The 19,515-nt window shown below is 51.5% G+C and overlaps 1 pseudogene; it reads left to right on the top strand.

Moving 5' to 3' along the window:
* Positions 1-2,665: 2,665 nt before the first annotated feature.
* Positions 2,666-13,338, top strand: LOC146767110 (olfactory receptor 14J1-like; annotated as a pseudogene).
* Positions 13,339-19,515: the final 6,177 nt, after the last annotated feature.

Genomic DNA, 19,515 nt, shown 5'->3' with positions numbered 1-19,515 from the left:
CTCTGGGAATCCAGTAGGCAAGGTGGTTGTGGTGTTGCAAATGGTGAGATTATATCCAGGCAGGAATGCTTGGTTCCTCCCCCTGGGCGGAGCATCCCACAATGGGATGATGTAATTTTATCAGTGCTGCAGTGACACTCAATAGCCCATTAAGAGAAGATGGCCCTGGAGGGCGTTATCAGGGCTGAGCCACGGAAGAGATAAAGAACACTGCCCCACCTGTTGATAACAGTTTATGGAGATGGGGACTGAAAACACTTTTGGTTACATCTGACACTGTAACCTGAAACAGTGAGGCAATCCCTGCTCGGGGTGGGGGGTGAACACCACCCCCCTTACCCAAACTGGCTCAGGTGTAAAACCCCCACCCTGGGAAGGCCACGCACACAGGGGACAATGTCACACTTCCCCTGCCCCAGGGGAGATCTCTGTCCCTGTCACCCCCTTGCTTTCCCCCCTTTTCTCTTTCCTTCCATCTCTCTCTCTACCTCACATTTACTGTTCAATAAAATCCACTTTGGATTTGGTCTTGTTAGCACCTGAATTGGAGCAGAGGCATATCTCTAACAATTTTATTAACCAGATTGTGACATTTTTGCACAATGAGTTCAGGGCACTGTTGACTGACCCCAGGTGTCTTTGACAACAGTCTAGTTCCCTCTTCTGAGGAGCATGTGGCTCTTTCTGGAGGAACTCTTGGAAACTTGGATGCAGCTTCCTCTGAGTGACTTTTGGGAGAACTTATGAGGAAAATGGCTGTTGTGGGTGGCCAGTGTAAAGAAAATATTTTGTTGTCCTTCCTTGAAAAGTTTGTTAAAACCACTGGAGGAAAGGGAACAAATGATACCAGAGAGACTGATAAGGATTATTCACCCCACGGTGAGGAACACAAGACTACTTAAATCCTACGAGAAGTGCAGCTCAGGTAGGTAAATTCCCAAGTAACTCCTGAATTCACAATCTTGTGGGCTTTTCCAAATATGGGAATCATTATTTCTTCATCCCTGTCCTTTGTGACAGCTACACAGACCTTTCCCTTCCTTTTAATAATCTGTATTGGGCCAAATTTCCACATTTCTCTTTTTGGAACCTGCCAGCATCTGAGTTGGAGCTCTGCTGGAACTGATGAAATTTGGAATTGCCACAGAATTGCTTCTGTTGTTGGTTTATTAATGTTTGGGATTTATTTGCATTTCCATCACAAGTGACTTGTGGGAAGAGCAAATATTCCTCAAGGCGTTTTATGGAGTGTTAAGTTTAATTTCTGATGAGTTTGTTTTCTCTAGTGCCCAGGGCATGTTCAAGGGGTCTTTGGTTTTCATTTGGCCCTAATTTTCTTCTGATTTGTATTTTTCACTTAAAAACACCTGAAAAATGACTAAAATTATTATTGCTAGAGATGTCAAAAGTCCCACCATTTAAGAGGTATTTGAGGTGGAATTTATTCTTTGGGAACATATTCTGGGGGATCTGTTGGTTCTTGGGGGATATCTGGTAGTATTTTCCATATCTTTGCACTCCAAAAGCCAAGGTGGATTTGTCTGTCACCTCAAAATGATTCAATCCCACTCGAAACCCCAAAATCTTTCCCCAAAATAGGTGAATCCTACCTCAAAATGGCTGGTTCCCACCTCAGTCCCATGCCAAAATTACTCACTTCCACAGCCTCCAGGGTGATATGGGGTTGGAAGGAGATCAGGAGAAGTGAGATCCAAATTTGAGGGTGTGAGGTCAGGATTGTGTGGGGCTGGGTGGGTGTGATTTATTTTGATAATAAGTAAAACTATCAGAATTATTGATTTCTGTCCCATTCATTTTCTGTCAGTTCTGATTTGATTTTCAGAGTGCCGCCTTCTCAGCTGATTTTGTTTGTGACCTCCTGTCCCAGACTGAAAAGCAAGATGTGTTCTATTTGCCATCTGTATGGCAGTTGTCCTGTGTTAAGTGGGCAGTTTTTCCTTATCTCTTCCACAATCAATCCTCCCTCAGGGGAGACATCTGCTGATAATGGGCTATTGAATGTCACTGCATGACTGATAAGAACTGTAACATCCCATTGTGAGACGCCCAGCTCAGAGGGAGGAGCCAAGCATTCCTACCTGCATCTAGTCTTGACATTCTGGCCCACCAACACAGCTTTTTCTGCACTGGATTTTCCCAGAGGAACAGCTGCCTCCTTCTCTTCCTCTTCAGAAGAAGACTCCCTTTTCTATACGATCACTTCTCCAACAGAACCACACCTGACACTCCTGGAGGGCTGCAGCCATAATTCCAATTGGACTGCGGCCAACACCCTGTCCAACAGAGTGTCAGGTTGTATTCTGACCCTATCAGTGTTGTTTTATTTCACTTCATTGTTTCTTTTATCTTTTTATTTTCTTCACTAGTAAAAAAACTGTTATTCCTGCTTCCATATTTTTACCTGACAGCTGCCCTTAATTTCAAATTTGTAACAATTCTGAAAGAAAGGGTCTACATTTTTCCAATTCAGTGGAGGCCTGTGCCTTTCTTAGCAGACACCTGTGTTTCCAAACCAAAACAACTCCTTTCTCTCCTGCCTTCCTTTGCCTGCTCTGTTACTCTCTCATTGCCTCCTTTGACCCAGGGCAGCTCCCTCCAAAGACCCTGCCCTGATTCAATTCCCAATCCACGAGCTACAACAACCATGGGTGAATTTATGAAGGCTGGCAATGAAATGTCACTGTAGGATCTTGGTCCAATTGGCTTTTGGCTCTTCCATAAGAGCTTTTCCTTCAAGGGCAGGGACATCTTTTCCTGGCTGGGAACTGGAATTCCAGCCCCTGGGAGCGTGTGCCATGGATCCCAGAGGGGCATTCCCGAGGCTCCCAGGGTGCTGCTCCTGCCGTGCCTCCCAAGGAGCTGTGCAGGACAGGGGACAAGGTGCAGCAGCTGTGTTGGTGCTGCAGTGTCACAACAACCCCTGGTTCCAGGAGTTTCTGCACTTCCAACAGCGGTTCCTGGGTTCCATGATGCCCTGTTGTGTCCCCATGGATATTTGGTGTCATGAAGTTCTTCAGTGTCACAATGGCTACCTCGCTCCATGAGCTTCCACAGTGTCCAAATGGCCTCCTTGGATGGGCAGTGTCACCATGGACCATTGGCTCCATGCAGCCCCGCTGGGTCACCATGGACTCCTTGGTTCCATGAGATTCTGGGGGTGTCCCCGTGGTCTCCTTGGATCCACAGTGTCACAATGGACTGCTGGATCCACATGGCCCTGCTGTGTCACCATGGCCCCTTGGTTCCATGGGACCCCAGGGTCACAATTGACTCCTTGCTTCCATGTCACACCCTCAGTGCCAAAATGGCCCTTTCGTTCCATTGGTGACAGAAAAGATTTATAGAAACATTAAGCAAATCCTGCTTAACATATCTGGGAAAATCTGTTTGCATTCCAAAGAGAGGTAAAAGGTGAGGATGGCACCAGCAGCTTCCATCTGCAACAGAGATCCAGGGAAAGGACAGGGACAGAGAATTCAGCTGGGAGACTCAGAGAATTCTGCTTCCAGTGATCATTTTTGGTCACACTGTTCCTTTGTAGAAAGGTGACACCATTCCAGGCAGCCTGTACTGAGCAGGTGGTTCCTGAGTGGGGTTTGTTGTTTAGGAAACCTGCTCAGGCTTTTCCATTCTTTCCTTCCCCAGAGACAAACTTCTCCTGGGCCTGTGTGCAGGCAGAGCCCTGAGGAGAGCAGGTGGGACACGGTGCAATGGGCTGGGACATGGAGCTGCAGAGCTCAGCGACAAGGTTCTGCTGCAGGGCACAGGGATGTCAGTGCCAGGTGGGCAATGTCAGACATGGTGAGGCCGGGGGTGAGGAGCAGCTTGTCCAAACAGGGTCAGCCCTCAAGGGGCTCATTCTTCTAGAAGCCCAGACCTCCTAAGGAGACACTGAGCATCAAGATCACCTGGGGAATGCTTCTATAAGCTCTTCTCTAAACTGGAAAACAAAAAAATATTGCCTTTATAAAAGAAAAAAATTCAGGAAGTGCACTTGGAAATCTTCCTCCTTACAAGAACTCCAAACTGGCTGCAATCAGCTGCACAAGCCCTGGAGATTTGCAGACCATTGAAGGAAGACAAAGTGCCCCTGAGGGCTTTCTGTATTTTATGATCCCTATGGTGGATTTGGGGCTGAGTCCAGGATCCTCAGTCACTGAGAGAAGGCTGAAGAAGCTGCTCAAGGAGTCAGAAGCAAAACTCCAAGTCCCTTCGAGCATCACTGGGCCCCACTGAGGGCAGGGACTGCCAAAGGCTCCCAGGGACTGGTGAGAGCAGATCCTTGAGGCCAGGATTGCAGGGATCCAAAGGCTCAGAGCAGGGAACTGCAATGCTGAGCAAGGCCTGGGCTGGCTGGGGGAAGCAGAAAGGCCAAGCCCTGAGCCCAGCCTGGCACAGCAGGGCCTGTCCCTCACGGGTGGCTTGGGGCTGTTTGTGGGGCAGGGGGATGTGAGGGGCAGCAAGGACAAATGCCATAAACCTGCAACCCCTGCCATCCTCCTTAGGGAGGGGCAAGGGAGAACCAAAGTGCAGCCCCACCAAGGAAAGTTCCTTCTGTGGGCCCTCCAGAGGTGCTGCCTGAGCCCAGGGACAAAGGCCTGGGTGCCTCTGGCCCTGCCAGCCCTGCCCAGCCCTGCCCAACCCTGCCCAGCCCTGCCAGCCCTGCCCAGCCCTGCCCAGCCCTGCCCATCTGTCCTGGGGCTGTGCCCCCTGTGCGCGCTGCTCCTCTGCCCTGGCCGGCTGCACTCGCCCATCTCGCTGTGCCCCAGCATTTCTCACCCAGCGTTTCTGTGCCTTCCCTGGGCTCCCTGCACTCAGTGCTGCCGGCTCCTGGCACACAGAACCAGGCCAGGAGCCCACCCTGCCAAGGGCCTTTGGAGCTGGGTGTTGGCTGCGATGGCTTCTGAGCTCAGCAGCTGCTCCTGGGATGGCTTCATGGAGACCCAGCACAGCAACGCTGCTGTGCATTGTCCTGCTGAGGGTCACACACCGGCGGGGCACATTCCCTGGCTGCAGGCTCTTATGGCTCCAGCACTGCTTTCCAACAAACACAGGGGAAGGCAAACTGTGTGTAGCTCATGGTATATTAGTGTCTAAAACTTGCTAAGTCACCAGTCTTAGAGGTGACATGCATTTGGAATTTATGAGATGGAGAACAAGATGGAAAAGGGGAGCATAGAAATAAATAGGGGAAAACATTTCAGATTGTTTCTTTTCATTTTCATTTCACTTCTGGAAAGCTGTTTTAGTTTTTCAGGAATCTTCTCCACAGTCCTCTTTGCTCTTCTCAAGAACCCTTCCTGGAAAATGAGGTTGAGCTCCTGTCAAAGGATGTGCCACCAACTGCAGCTTCTCTTGGCTTTCCACACCCTGTGTGCTGCAGGATTCTTGCAGCAGAGCAGGACAAAGGTTTGGAGAAGTTGACAGCTTGTCCTTTCTTTAACTGGTGGACTGAGAAGTTGTGCTGGGGGTAAGGTTTTCATTGTTACTGTTCTAGGCTAAGAAAACAGGAGGTGGTACCAGGAATTGTTAGGAAATACAAACCTGGCTGAATTCAGAGAAAGAATCTCCATAGCCTGCAGCCCAAAGTTTAGAGTTGTGTAATAATAATAATTCCAGCCTGTCAGTGGACATCTTGAAAATTATCTGGAATGTGAAAATGCTCTGATAGAGGGAGTTTGTTTCTGAGTTCAGTGTAGATGATTCCACATCTGGTGCATTGATGCATAAATCAAGAGTACAATCAGTTCCTGATAAGCACTAGAACAAGCTGGACCTCTCAGAGTAGCCGACTGAAAGAATCTGAAAAGGAGAAATGCAGGCAATGACTCGGTGAACCTTGCCTGGAAGAAACGTGTTTTTCTTCTAATAATTACTAGTCCATTCCCATGGCTTTTGGCTTTATTAACAAGCACATTTCCATCCCAGATTCACCATGAAATGAGAAGCCTGAGCTTGTGGAAGTGCCTGAAAGATGCCCTGTTCCTCTGCAGGGACACTCAGGCTGGAGCAGGAGCCAGAGCCCACTCTGGGGAAGCTTCCTCTGAGCTGGAATTTGTGCCGTGCAGGGAGAGGAGGAGGAGGGGAGAAGGCTGGCACTGTGTGGCAGGAGCAGGAGGTTTGGGCCGCAGGACATTCCGTTTGCGCCTCTGCCCCACAATGGGCGGCCGTGCCCGGGGCTCTGGGCCTGGCCCCGTGTGCGCTGAGCTCCCTGGGCTGGGCTCAGGCTCCCGCTGGGACTGGGCACAGGCTGGGCTCTCACTGTGCTCACCAGCAGGGAAAACACATCTGGGCTTTGACATTTCCTGCTGCTGGGAAGAATAATTGAAGCAAATTGAGAAATTCTGGTTTCTGTTTCTCCTGGTGGATGTTTGAATTTAGTTCCACACTGCAGAGGCAATTTCTGTAATGGCCTCTGTCAGTTTATTCTACTTCATCAGCACCAGCAACAGGGCTGTGTTTGAGTACTGCAAATGTGGCCTTTGTAGCCTTTAATTCCCCTCACCTTAGTGCTCAGGAACTGGTGGGCATTCCAGTATCTGCTGATCTTTATGCCTGCAACAAAAATACTGACTTCACTGTCATGAAAGCACTGTGGGTAGCACCAACAGAAAGAGGCACTTACAGTTTTATGGATAAAAGTCAAGTGGCAAGCACAAGAGGACCAAGAGCATCTGCAATTCCCAAGGCAAAGGCAGCAGCAGACTCCTGCTGTCAGCTCAGGGTGAGTAAAACAGCGCTGAAAACAGCGCTGGAACCCGATCCTTCCTTCCCCTGGGGGCTGGCTCGGGGCAGCACAGGCGGGCCCTGGGGAGCCAGGGCTGTGTGCGGGTGCTTGTTGCTCTGCTCCAGAGTCCATCTGGAAAAGCCCTCGGCAGCCGAGGCAGGAGCAGGCGGGAAGGGGCCGGCGCTGCTGCTGCTCCTGCCGGGAGCCCCGGCCGGGCCGGGCCGGCGCCCGCTGTGCTGCGGCTGCTGCTGCTGCCAGAGCCGGGCGGGGTCGGGACAGGGACGGACACGGCACAGCAAAGGCCGGGGCTGCAGGGCTGCTGGTGCTCGGCCAGCGCCGGCACAGAGCTTCAGCCCGCAGCCAGCCCAGAGCGAAAGGCTGGGAAAGGCTCCATTCCAGCCGTTCTTTGCTCGGCACTGGGAAGGGACTGAAATTAAAGGAGAACAGCAGGGCCCGACCCCTTCTCCTTTGGGAGGAGCCCCACGGCTGGGGCTGTGAGGGGCCATGAGGGGCTGTGAGGGGCTGTGAGGGGCTGTGAGGGGCCGTGAGGAGCTGTGAGGGGCCGTGAGGGGCTGTGAGGGGCTGTGAGGGGCTGTGAGGGGCCATGAAGGGCTTTTGGGGACCTTGAGGAGGAGAAGGTCTCCAGAAGCTGTGGGAGGCCCGGCACCTCAGAGAACCAAGGGTCCATTGTGACACTGTGGAACCAAGGAGACTGCTCTTGGCAGTACCAAAACTCTTGGAACCAAGAGTCCATTGTGACACTGTGGGACGGAGACGATTATGACACTTCAGGACTCACTGGAACCAAAGGGGCCATTGTGACACTGAGGTGACTTGTATAACCAAGGGATCATTGTAGCATGGCATGGCCTCTTGGAATCAAGGGGATCACAGTGACTATATGGGGCTCCATAAGGGGCCATGGGGCTCTATAAGAGGCTGTGGGGCTCCATAAGGGGTTGTGGGGCTCCCTAAGGGGCTGTGGGGCTCCCTAAGGGGCTGTGGGTCTCCATGAGACCACGGGGCCATTCTGACTGTGGAACCAAGGACAGCATTGTTACACTATGGGGCATCATGGTACCAAGAACATTGTGAACCACTGGGGGAACCCACTGAGACTATGGTGACACTTCAAGGGCCATTGTGGAACTGCAGGGCCTCATGTAATCAATGAGACCATTGTGACATGGCCCGGCCTCATGGGAGAGAGGGGCCCTTGTGACACTGTGGGGCCTTGTAGAACTGAGGGGCCGTGGTGACCCTGTGTGGCACCATGGAACCCAGGAGAGCTCTGTGACCCTGCAGGACTCCGTGGCACTGAGGACTCATGTAACAGTGAGGAGCCCAATGGAACCAAGGATCCATTCCATACTGCAGGGCTTCATGGAACCAAGGTGCCAGTGTGACACTGTGGAACCAAAAGAGACCATTGTGACACTGCGGGGCTCCATGGAACCAATGAGACCATTCTGACACTCCAAGTCCCCATGGAACCAAGGGGCCATTGTGACACCACAGGGCCTCACAGAACCAAGGCAACCACTGTGACACTGCCAGGTCTCATGGAAGCAAGGGGCCATTGTGACACTGCTTCCCCATGGAAGCAAGGGGCCACTGTAACACATCCAGGCCTGGTGGATCCAAGGGGCCATTGTGATCCTGGGGAACCCAACAGAACCAAGGAGCCATTTTGAGACTTTGTGACCTCATGGAACCAAGGGGCCATTGTGGCATTTTCCCATGGAACCAAGGAAACCATTTTGACACTTCAAGGCCTCATGGAAGCAAGGGGTCATTGTGCCACTGTGGACCAAGGAGACCATTGTGATATCACTGGGCCTCATGGAAACAAAGATCTGTTGCGATCCTACAGGCCTTCATGGAACCAAGGGTAAATTGTGATGATGCAGGGCCCCAAGGATCCAAGAAAATGGAACAGGTCTGGCTGGCTGGGCCTCCGTGGGGCTGCATGACTGATCCAAGTGACCTTGGTATGTTGAGGGTTGTTTCTCCTCTGTCCCTGAAACCCTAGAGTTCCATGCTTTCCTTCCTGTGGAAAAGAATTGTCTTTCTCCTCCAGTTATTCATGGCTGAAATTAGAATTACTCCTCCAAATTTGATTATATCCAAGGATTATTCCCATGTCAAACCTGCCAGGACAGACAGCTCTGGCTGGCCTTGGCCTCTTGGGGGCCACCTCTCATCTTCCTTCAAAACACTGGGGGCCTGTGCTTTTCTTCCCATGGAAGAAACCATCTTTCAAGTCCAGGCATCCATGGCCAAAATTGAGAATCTGCCTCCAAAATTCCTTATATACATGGACAGCTCCCAGACAAAACCTGCCAGGACTGTCCAGGTTCTGTTGGCTTCCTGAGGGCCAACTCTCATCTGCCATTCAAATACTGGGGCTCTGTACTTTCCTTCCTATGGAAAAGAACTGTCCTTATCCAGGCAGCCATAGACAAAAGTGGGGTTTGGCCTCCCATATTTTGTCTGCCCAAGGGTTCCTCCCTGAAAACAGGTCTGGCTGCCCTGGCCTCCTTGGGGCTGCCTTTAATCAGCCTTTGAAACACTGGGACTGCATCCTTTCCTTCCTGTAGAGAACTGTCATTCCTGTCCAGGAACCCAGAGCTGAAATGGAATTCCAACCCTAAAAATCCCCATATATCCAAAGGCTGCTTTCAGACAGAAGCTGCAGGTACAGACAGGTCAGGCTTGCCTTGGTCACTGGTGACAGCTTCTCATCCGCCTTCAAAGCCCTAGGGCTCTGTGGTTTCCTTCCTGAAGAAAATAACTGTCCCTCTTGTCCAGGCATTTTTGGCCTCAGGCACTTGACCACTCTACAGGGACACAGGATCTCTGTGCTCAGTGGGGTGGAGATTGAGGAGAGCAGAGGAGAGCCCTGGGAGGGACTGAAGGGTGATTTCAGAGATGGTGGATCCTTCTGACATAGCAGAGAACAGCCAGAAAAAGAAATAATTAATGCAAAGAAATCTGGAGAGGCCCAGACTGGACACCAGGAGAAAGGAATTTCCCTCCCAGGGCAGGGCTGTGGTGCAGCACGTCCCCAGCAGGAGCCTGGAGCAGCCCAAGGCTTTGTGTGGCCAGGCAGGGGCAGAAGGAGGCAGAGCTGCCAGCAAAGGAAGGGCCAGCGAGGTGGGGCAGCCGGGGGTGACGACAGCTTGCAGGGACAGAGGCGCAGGGCAGGGACACCATGGGACAGCCTGGGCTGCAGAGGGCTCAGGGATGTGCAGCAGCTGCAAGGCCCTGACAGAGCCAACCTGTGCAGCCCTTTGGCCATGGCTGCTGGCCCTGGGCCTGAGGCCACCAGGGGACAAGTGACCCTTGCAGCCCTGGGGCCTCAGTGCCTCCTTGTCCCTGCTCAGCAGCCTGGCAGGGGCCGCCCCATGGTCCTGCCCTTGGCACTGCACATCCCGACATGCCAGTGCCCATCCCGGGAATAGCCCTGAGCACTGAGGGAGGGACAGGATCTGCCTTGCCAGGGGCTGGGGCTCTGGCCTGGGCCCTTTGCATTCCTGAAACACATCCAGGTTTGCTCAGCACCAGAGACACCTTTCCTTTGCTTGTGCTCTGCGGTTAGCTCTGCCTCCAGCATTATGCTCTACCTGGGGACACTTTCTCAGTCGTGTCCCTCAGTGGGACCCATTAAAAGTCCAAGAAACTTCAATGTTTCAATCTCACTTTGAGTTTTGAGAAGTTTTTTGAGCACACTCTCTGGGACTGAGACTAATGAAAACAACAGCAGCCCCTGAGAGGTTCATTAAAATCCTTGTGCTGTGTCTGTGCTGCTGAGCTGGGCCGGGCTCCTGGCACAGAGGGTGATCCTGGTAAGCAAGCAGAGCTTCAAAAGCACATTTCTGTTGTTGAGCAGCTCTTCTCCCAGCCCAGCAGGGCTGGGGCACTGCCTGCAGCCAGCCCGGGCACAGCACAGAGGCACAGAGAGCTTCAATCAGTCAGGGCTGGGAAGGGGCTGAGAAGTGCCTGGGGCAGAATCACTGCCAGCCCTTGGCACAGGAACCTCTGGCTGCAGGACAATGCAGCTGCAGCTCCTGGAGAGATCTCCTAAAGCTGGAACATCCCAATGCCCACAGCCCCTGTGAGTATAACTCTGAGTATTTCTGGTGCAGGGCAGGTGAAAATACTCATGAAGCTCTGACATGGTGAGGGTTTCTTATCATTCATAGAATTTTCCCAAGACAAAGATTTTGATAAAAAGTAGGAAATATCCTAAGACTTTTTATTCACTTTCCTATTATTGGAGAGTGGCAGGGAAGGGGGATAAATATTAATGGTGGATTATGAATTTTGACAAGTGCATGAGACATTAGAATTGTTATTTTAGTGATCAATAGGTTCAAAAGAGATCCCTAATGTGCTTGCAGCCACTCTGCCCATGGACAGCACCAGCATCACCTTTGCTGGAGCCATCTGGCTCAGTCTGAGATGTCTTTTCTCCAAGCTGCAAACAGAGCCTGCCCCCAGCCTGTGCCCTGCAAACAGGCAGGGTTCTGTCAGGCCAAGGAGAGTGCACAGAGATTTGGGGTCTGGGAGTGCTGGCACAGAGAGATCAGGCACAAGGAAACAGCTGCAGGAGGAAAATCTCCAGGAAGCAGACAGAAGATCAGGGAAGGAGAGAAAACAAAACCCAGAAATGCTGTGGCAGGAAGAGTTTAGAGATGTCCAGAGGATCCCCTCCAGTGCAGCCCCTCCCTCTGCACAAGCCCCCTCCCTCCTGTGCCCCAGCCAAGCCTCTGCCTTCAGGGCCGGGGCTCCAAGGCGAGCAGCCCCTCCTGTGCAGGCAGAGCTGCAGCAGAGCCGTGGGGCAGCTCTGCAGCCCCGGGCCCAGTTCCCTCTGCAGAGCACAGGGCTGGGAGCAGCTGCCCGGCACTGGGGGCTCTGGCAGGGGCACAGCTGGCTCAGGGTGACACAGCTGTCCCCAGTGCCCGGCTCTGGGCAATGCTGGCAGTGCAGCCAGGGAAGGAGCTGCACCTCCCTTCATCCAGTGCCATCAGAGGGACACTTGGAAGCGTCCCTGAGATTTCAGTCCAAGCTGGGAGCTTCAATGCAGGGTGCCAACCTGTCTTAGAGCATCTCTGAGTTATAAGATTGATGGGGAAAGGTAGAGGTGTTGTGACACTGAAAATGCTTTAGGGTTGGTGAAATGAGCAAAGTGAGTTCTTGGCTATAAATGTGGAGCTGAGCTGTGGTGGATCCATCTGCTCTTACCTGTACCTCCATGGGAGTGTGAACATCCTTCACGTGAGAAAGATGAAAGCCCAGAGAAGCTCCAAACAGAATGAAAAATAATCTTCTCTTAGTCTCCACTCATCATCTTTCCTCAGAAAATTCACTGTGTTCTTCAATGGGAAGGAGATATGCTGAGGGTTTCTGATATCCAAGAATACCAGGAGAAACATGGGGGCAGCATAAGAAGAAAACCTCAAAGCTCTTAAATACAGAAGTGTATACATCTGTGTTACAGAGGAGGGTGTATGGGAAATGGCTTTAACTTTTGTTACAGGCATCTCCTCTAACTCTTCACTGTTCCTTTCTCCATGAACAGGTGCCCATGGGCAGCCACAGCAAATGTCCAACAGCAGCTCCATCAGCCACTTCCTCCTGCTGGCACTGGCAGACACGCGGCAGCTGCAGCTCCTGCACTTCTGCCTCTTCCTGGGCATCTCCCTGGCTGCCCTCCTGGGCAACGGCCTCATCATCAGCGCCGTAGCCTGCGGCCACCACCTGCACATGCCCATGTTCTTCTTCCTGCTCAACCTGGCCCTCAGCGACCTGGGCTCCATCTGCACCACTGTCCCCAAAGCCATGCACAATTCCCTCTGGGACACCAGAAACATCTCCTACACAGGATGTGCTGCACAGCTCTTTTTCTTCATGTTCTTCATCTCAGCAGAGTATTTCCTGCTGACCATCATGTGCTACGACCGCTGCATGTCCATCTGCAAACCCCTGCACTACGGGACCCTCCTGGGCAGCAGAGCTTGTGCCCACATGGCAGCAGCTGCCTGGGCCAGTGCCTTTCTCAATGCTCTGCTGCACACAGCCAATACATTTTCCCTGCCCCTGTGCCATGGCAATGCCCTGGGCCAGTTCTTCTGTGAAATCCCACAGATCCTCAAGCTCTCCTGCTCCAAATCCTACCTAAAGGAAGTTGGGCTTCTTGTGTTTTCCATTTCTTTACTATTTGGTTGTTTTTTGTTCATTGTTTTCTCCTATGTGCAGATCTTCAGGGCCGTGCTGAGGATCCCCTCTGAGCAGGGACGGCACAAAGCCTTTTCCACCTGCCTCCCTCACCTGGCTGTGGTCTCCCTGTTTGTCAGCACTGGCACAGTTGCCTACCTGAAGCCCCCCTCGATGTCCTCCCCATCCCTGGATCTGGCCCTGTCAGTTCTGTACTCGGTGGTGCCTCCAGCCCTGAACCCCCTCATCTACAGCCTGAGAAACCAGGAGCTCAAGGCTGCAGTGAGGAGACTGAGGACTGGATGCTATCAGAAACATTAAACTGCTGAAAATTTTGCCAAATCACTTGTAGTAAAAGTATTTTTTTGATACTTCTTGTTGGTTTCATTTTGGAGGTCCTTTTTCTTTGTTTTACTTTCTTAATCTTGTCAACAAGAAAAGTCATTCCTTTTGCCATTTTTAATTTTGTTTCTCTCCATCTTCACTGTGCCCACAGACTGTGTCAATGAGGGGCTGTATTCTCGGTGGCTTTAAAGGAACTAAAGGATGTTCCAGCACAGTTTTCTGCAGAGATGCCCTTTGGTTGCCTTCTCTGGAGCTGCAGCAGCAATGTCTGTGTGCAGAGCTGGGGCAGATCAGGGCTGGCACAGCAGCTGTGCCCAGGAGCAGCAGCACTTGGTGCTGCCAGTGCTGCTCCCGTGGCCCTGCCCCGCTGCCCTGGTGGCCCTGGTGTTGCTGCAGGGCCTGAGTGCTCTCGGGGCCGGGCACAGTCCTGGGGGTGGCAGTGCCGGGGCTGCAGCAGGGACAGGCCATGGGCACTGCTGGGGCAGCGCTGACGCCTCAGGCCAGGGCCTGGGGGCTCCAGGCTCCTTGCCCAGGCTCTCTCAAGAACACGGCCAGGCCAATGCTCAGCACAGAAAACCACCGTGAGCAGCCCCAGGTGGCTGGTGTGGGGACATGGACCTGAGGCAGCACAAATGCCATCAGCCCCTGGGGCCAGGAAGGGCTGGGGGATGCCAGGGAAACCACTCAGCTTTGTCCTGGCCTCTGCAGTCAGTCAGAGAGTTTGTTCCCATCAGCTGGGAGTTTCCTGTCCCACTGCAGACGCTGCTGCTCAGAGCCAGGGCTGCCTGGCAGCCACCCCCACACTGCCCTGACCATTTCCTTGGCTTCCCCTTTGCTTTCTTTACTCTTCCTGATACAAATTTCTTCCTGTTGTCCACCCCTATTCCCTCCCCTGCAAACAGCCCATCCCTGTTTGCCCTTTCCTCTCTGGCCCCACTCCCCATTGCAGTTCCTGACTTGGCACCATGGGAATGTCCCTTGGGGAGCAGGATCATCCCACAAGTGCTGCAGGAATTGTCTGCAGGCTCCTGCAGTGCCTGGTGCTGTTCCCTTGCCAGAGGCACCCCAGGCCAGGGGGGCACATCTGGGCTGCTGTGTCTGGCTCTGGGGCTCCCTGTTCTGGGAGGTGAGGAGGAGCTGCAGAGGCTCTGCAGGACTGACAGGATGGGCTTTGGGGCTGTGAGGAGAAGCTGAGGGACCTGGACTGCTGGAGCTTCTGAAGAGGAGGCCCAGGGCTCCTTCTGCAACTTCTCCAAGGGTGGTTTCAGAGAATCCCAGAATCAGCAAGGTTGGAAAAGACCTTGGAGATCATCAAGTTCAACCTGTGCCCTGACACTGCCTTGTCTCCTTTGATGGTTTTCTTCTTCAGAATGAACAACCACAACTCACAGTTCCATGCGGCACCACAGTGTCAGAATTGTTCCCTCAGTTCCCAGAGTCCTTGCAATGGAACAATGGCCTCTTGATTCCATTGTCCCCAGGCTCTCCCAAGGGTCTCCTTGGTCCCTCAGTGTCACAATGGTCCCTTGGTTCCACAAGGCCCTGCAGGGTCACAGTGGCCTCTGTGGTCCCACCAGGACCCAGACTGTCACAATGCACTCCTTGCTTCCATTCAGCCCCACAGTGTCACAATGTCCCCATGGCTCTGTGGTGCCATGTCAGACACAGTGTCACCATGGTCCTCTTAGTGCCACCAGGCCCCGCAGTGTCACAGTGGCCCCTTGCTTCCCCAGGGCCCTGCAGTGTCACAATCACCAGAGAATCAACCAGGGTGGAAAAGATCTTGGAGAGCATCAAGTCCAGCCTGGGACCCAACACCACCTTGTCACCCAGACCATGGCACTGAGTGCCACATCCAGTCTTTCCTGAAACACTTCCAGGGACAGTGACTCACCCACCTCCCTGGGCAGCCCATTCCAATGCCCAATCCCCCTTTGTGTAAAGAATATTTCCTGATGTCCAGCCTGAACATCCCCTGGTGCAGCTGAAGGCTGTGTCCTCTAGTCCTGTCCCTGTTACCTGGGAAAATAGCCTGACCCCCACCTGGCTGCACCCTCCTGTCAGGAAATTGTAGAGAGGAGCTTCCTCTTCTCATGGATAAACAATCCCAGCTCCCTCAGCCACTCTTGTGCTCCAGACCCCGCACCAGCCTTATTGCCCTTCTCTGAATACGCTCCAACTCCTCCATGTCCTTCCTAAATTGGAGGGCCAGAACTAGACGCAGCACTCGAGGTGCTGACCAAGCACTGATGAGCACAGGGGAAGAATCACTGCCCTGGTCCTGCTGGCCACACCATTCCTGATTGATAGGAGTGCAAAGGGTTGCATGAGGGAAATGGTGGGGAGGGAGTTGGGCCAAATTGTTATTCATTGTCAGTGAAACATTCAAACTACATTAGAAGCTCCTGTGGGTCAATATTAATTGGACATTGTTGATACCAATATATAAACAGGAACAGAAAAAAGGACAAAAAATTCTCTCTGCATTATTTTCAGTATAGCATATTCACTTCTGAAATCTGCCTCATTAAACACAGAAGAATTGAAGACTTAAATTATTCCCACAAGCTTCTCTGTTTTATGCATTTGTACAAATGTTTAGAGCTTTTGTTTTACTAAATTCCTGAACTAAAGAGCTCAAGAAAGAAGAGGCCTCTGGAATAGTAAAATTCATCAACAACCTCCAAGTGGCTGAGGATGCATCCCCATCAGAGCAGCAATGAGCAGAAATGGGCACAGCTCTGTGGCTGCCCCAGCTCTGGGATGGGCCCTGGGCCTGGAGCAGGAGCAGCTCTGGAGGGCCCCAGGGCCGGGGCTCTTGTGCTGGCCTGGGCAGATGGGATGGCAGCAGGGGCTGCAGAGCTCTCAGCACCTCAGGCAGAGGGGAGCAGGGCAGCCAGGGAGCTCCTTTGGCCTTGGCCAAGCCCCTTCCCCCATGGTGGGGCTGAGTCCTGGCTGAGCTCAGCTGCTGCTGTGCCCTTGTCAGGGGCTGAGGCCGTGGGGCAGTGCCCAGAGCAGCCTGGGCTGAGCAGAGCTGTGGGGCCAGAGCCGGCTGGGCTGTGCTGGGGAGAGGCCCTTGGTGCTGCCCAGAGCTCAGGGCAGCTGGCAGAGCTGGCAGGGAGCTGGGCTGGGCTGGGAGAGCCTGGCACAGAAACCATCAGTGTCCATCTCAGCCTGGCTGAGCGGGCAGGGGCAGGAAGATCATCCAAGGTCCACAAGTTCTCTGTGTGGGAGCTGAGCTTGTGACCCCCTGAGCCCTCCCAAGGGCTGGGGCTGTGCCTCCAGCTCCAGAGGAGCTGTGACAGATGGGAGCAGAGACAAATAATTCCTGCTGGATTCTTTATTGTGTTTGTTTATACAGGTGGCCTGGATCCATATGTAGACGAGGTGTTTTGTGTCAGATAACACTGGGAGAGTGATAAGAGTAATATTTCTTTGCTGAAAATTATCTTTCACACATAATGCACAATGAGAAAAAAAAATACACATTTTATCAGAAGAGCATCTGAATTTTTAGAGGATGAGAGACTCATTGATGTTCCAGCTGCCAAACCTGTTCAAATATTTTCCTCAAGTCTTCCCTGAGATGAGCGGTGACCACCAGAGGCCAAGGCCAGCCAGAGCTGTCTGTCCTGGTGGCTTTTTCCTGGGAGAACCCTTGCATATAGGGAATTTTTCAGGGGGAGTATAAATTTTGGCTGTGGACACCTGGAAAAAATTGATGGTTCTTTTCTATAGGAAGGAAAGCACAGATCCCCAGTTCTCCAGGGGATGATGAGAGGTGGCCCTCAATGTTCCAAGATCAGCTGGACCTGTCAGGTGGCCCCTGTGTCATGGTTTGACACTGGCACAATGCCAGCGTCCCCATGAAAATGCAACCCCACAAATGACTGCTGTGAAATGCAATCAGGAACAGAGCAGTGTAGGCGAAAGCTCAATAACAAAGGAGAAACTTTATTAAACTACTACTCCTATAAAATTAAAAAAGCAAGAAAAATTAAATCCAAAATTAAAACCTTCCAAAACACTCCTTCTTGCTCCCCCCAGTTCCAACAAACCACAGTGAGACACAACTTGGACCCCCAGTCAGTTTCCCACCCTTCAGAGGATCAATACTCAGTCCATCGAGGGAAAGAGGAGTCTCTCCTGTGCCATAGACCCCCAAGAAACACAGCTGCCATCTCTTGTGTTTCCATGTCACACATGGCACCACCCGGAGAGAATCTGCCAGTGTGACACTCTCCTTTCCATGTCACAGTGCTCTCACCACCATGCATGGACAGACTGCTCTTAGGATTTTTCTTTTCAAGGATGCTTTGCCAAGTGGAAAAAAAAAAAAACAACAAAAAAAAACACAGTTCTGTGTTTCATTTTTGGGACTGCAGTCCCGTCCCATTTCCCCCTGGGGCTGAAGGTCCAAGAACAGAGATCTTCTCTTCTTTTCTCTGAAGACAGGGGGCATCACCACAACTCTCCTCAGCTCTTCTCTATTCACTCCACTCCTGTTTATTCTCAGCTGCTGAAGCAGGTCTCTTGCCTCATCATGAATCCTCCTAAAATACAGTTTCTCTCTTGGAGGAGAAAATTGGTTCAGTCTATGGCTAACAAGAGAAAGTCCAGCCAAAAACCACTCCATCATCTCCTCTCACCTAGAATTTCTCCTTCTTACATCTCAGGCCTCAGACTGTCTCTTATTTTCTCTTTCAAATCGAGGAGGAATATATTTCCCAAAGCTTTCATCATCCAAGAAGGGGTTAAAAGTCCAAATTCCCCGGCCAGCTGGCCAGGCTCTCTGCCCAGACTTCCAGCTCCCACGCTGGGCACCTCCCGCTCCCCTCCCCTCTCTTGCTGTCTCTTTCTCTCTCTCTCCGCAGAGACTCTGGAGGGGGAATGCACACATCCCAGATTTCTCCACCCTTCCATCTGCAGGGGGCCAGCCCGGTTCCATCCCCTCCACCCTTCAGCCAACCTCAGTCAGGCCGTGGGGCTTCCCCTCCCCACCCAGCCAAGGGCTGGGCAGGGGAGAGGCTGCACTGCGCCCTGACCAGAACCAGAGAGAGCGAGTTCTCCTGGGAATTCTGCTTTTAACCCCTCTGTGTTCTCAGAGGCGTGTCCAGCCTCAATTGGTCACCCCAAGTGCCAATATCCAACCCCAATCACTGACTGGCTTGACCCTCTTCGTTCTGTGTTAAACCACAACACACTCCCAGGGTCTGGAATACCAATTCCCAGCCAGGAAAAAATGTTCCTGCCTTTGAATTTCCTTCCTATTATTTCAACAAATTATAATAAAATTATACATCAATAAATTAGAATAAAAAATTAAATAGGAAAAAAATGAAATATAAGTATTTCAGCTCTTAATACAATACTCCAACAATGATTTAACCCAAAACAACAATAACTATTAATGTAACATTACCAATAAATATAAATAAATAACTTATATACCAAGAAATACCTTTTGAAAGTTTCAACTCATTATCTAATAGACTTTAGATAAAAAATATCCAAAAAATATAAGATACAATCTAACACACCTTAGTAAAACAATTCAAATTACAAATTTACTAAACACAAAAAACCACACAACTATAATTTCTCATACATTTTAAGAAAATAATTAAACTTTAATAACATCCTTAACTACTCTAAAAAAATTAAATTATTTTAAAAAATTAATTGCAGATGGGTGGTTTTATTTGGATATTATTTTTTTGATTGTTTGGGCTAGATGGTTTTAAAAAAGGGATTTTTATAGGAGTTTAATCAGCTCAGGTGTCACTCTGCAAACAGAACTGACTGAAAATGAATGGGACAGGAATCAGTAACTCTGAACGTTTTATTTGCTATCAAATACATCCCAGAAACCCAGCCCCACACAATTCCCATCCCACCGCTCCAAATTGGAATCCCACTTCTACGAATCTCCTCCAACCCCATCTCACGCTGGCAGCTGTGGAATTGAATGAGCTTTGTGTGGGATTGAGTTTTTTTGAGGTGGAAACAAGCAATTTGAGGTGGGACTGTGCCGCGCTCCCGCCCCGGTTCCCTTTGTCTCAGCCCCGGCTAGCTCTTTTCTGGGGCGAGAGTGGGCGATGGAGGCACCCTCCGCCGCTCCCAGCTGGGGTTTGGAGAGTGCCTTTGTGGGTTCCGGGCAGCGCTAGCAAGCCTCGCGGTGGTAAATGAAGAGCGGATCCTAC

This window comes from Lonchura striata, chromosome 5 (assembly GCF_050655825.1).
Source record: "Lonchura striata isolate lonStrDom1 chromosome 5, ASM5065582v1, whole genome shotgun sequence".
Classification (NCBI taxonomy): Eukaryota; Metazoa; Chordata; class Aves; order Passeriformes; family Estrildidae; genus Lonchura; species Lonchura striata.
This window is presented reverse-complemented; position numbering and strand designations above follow the sequence as displayed.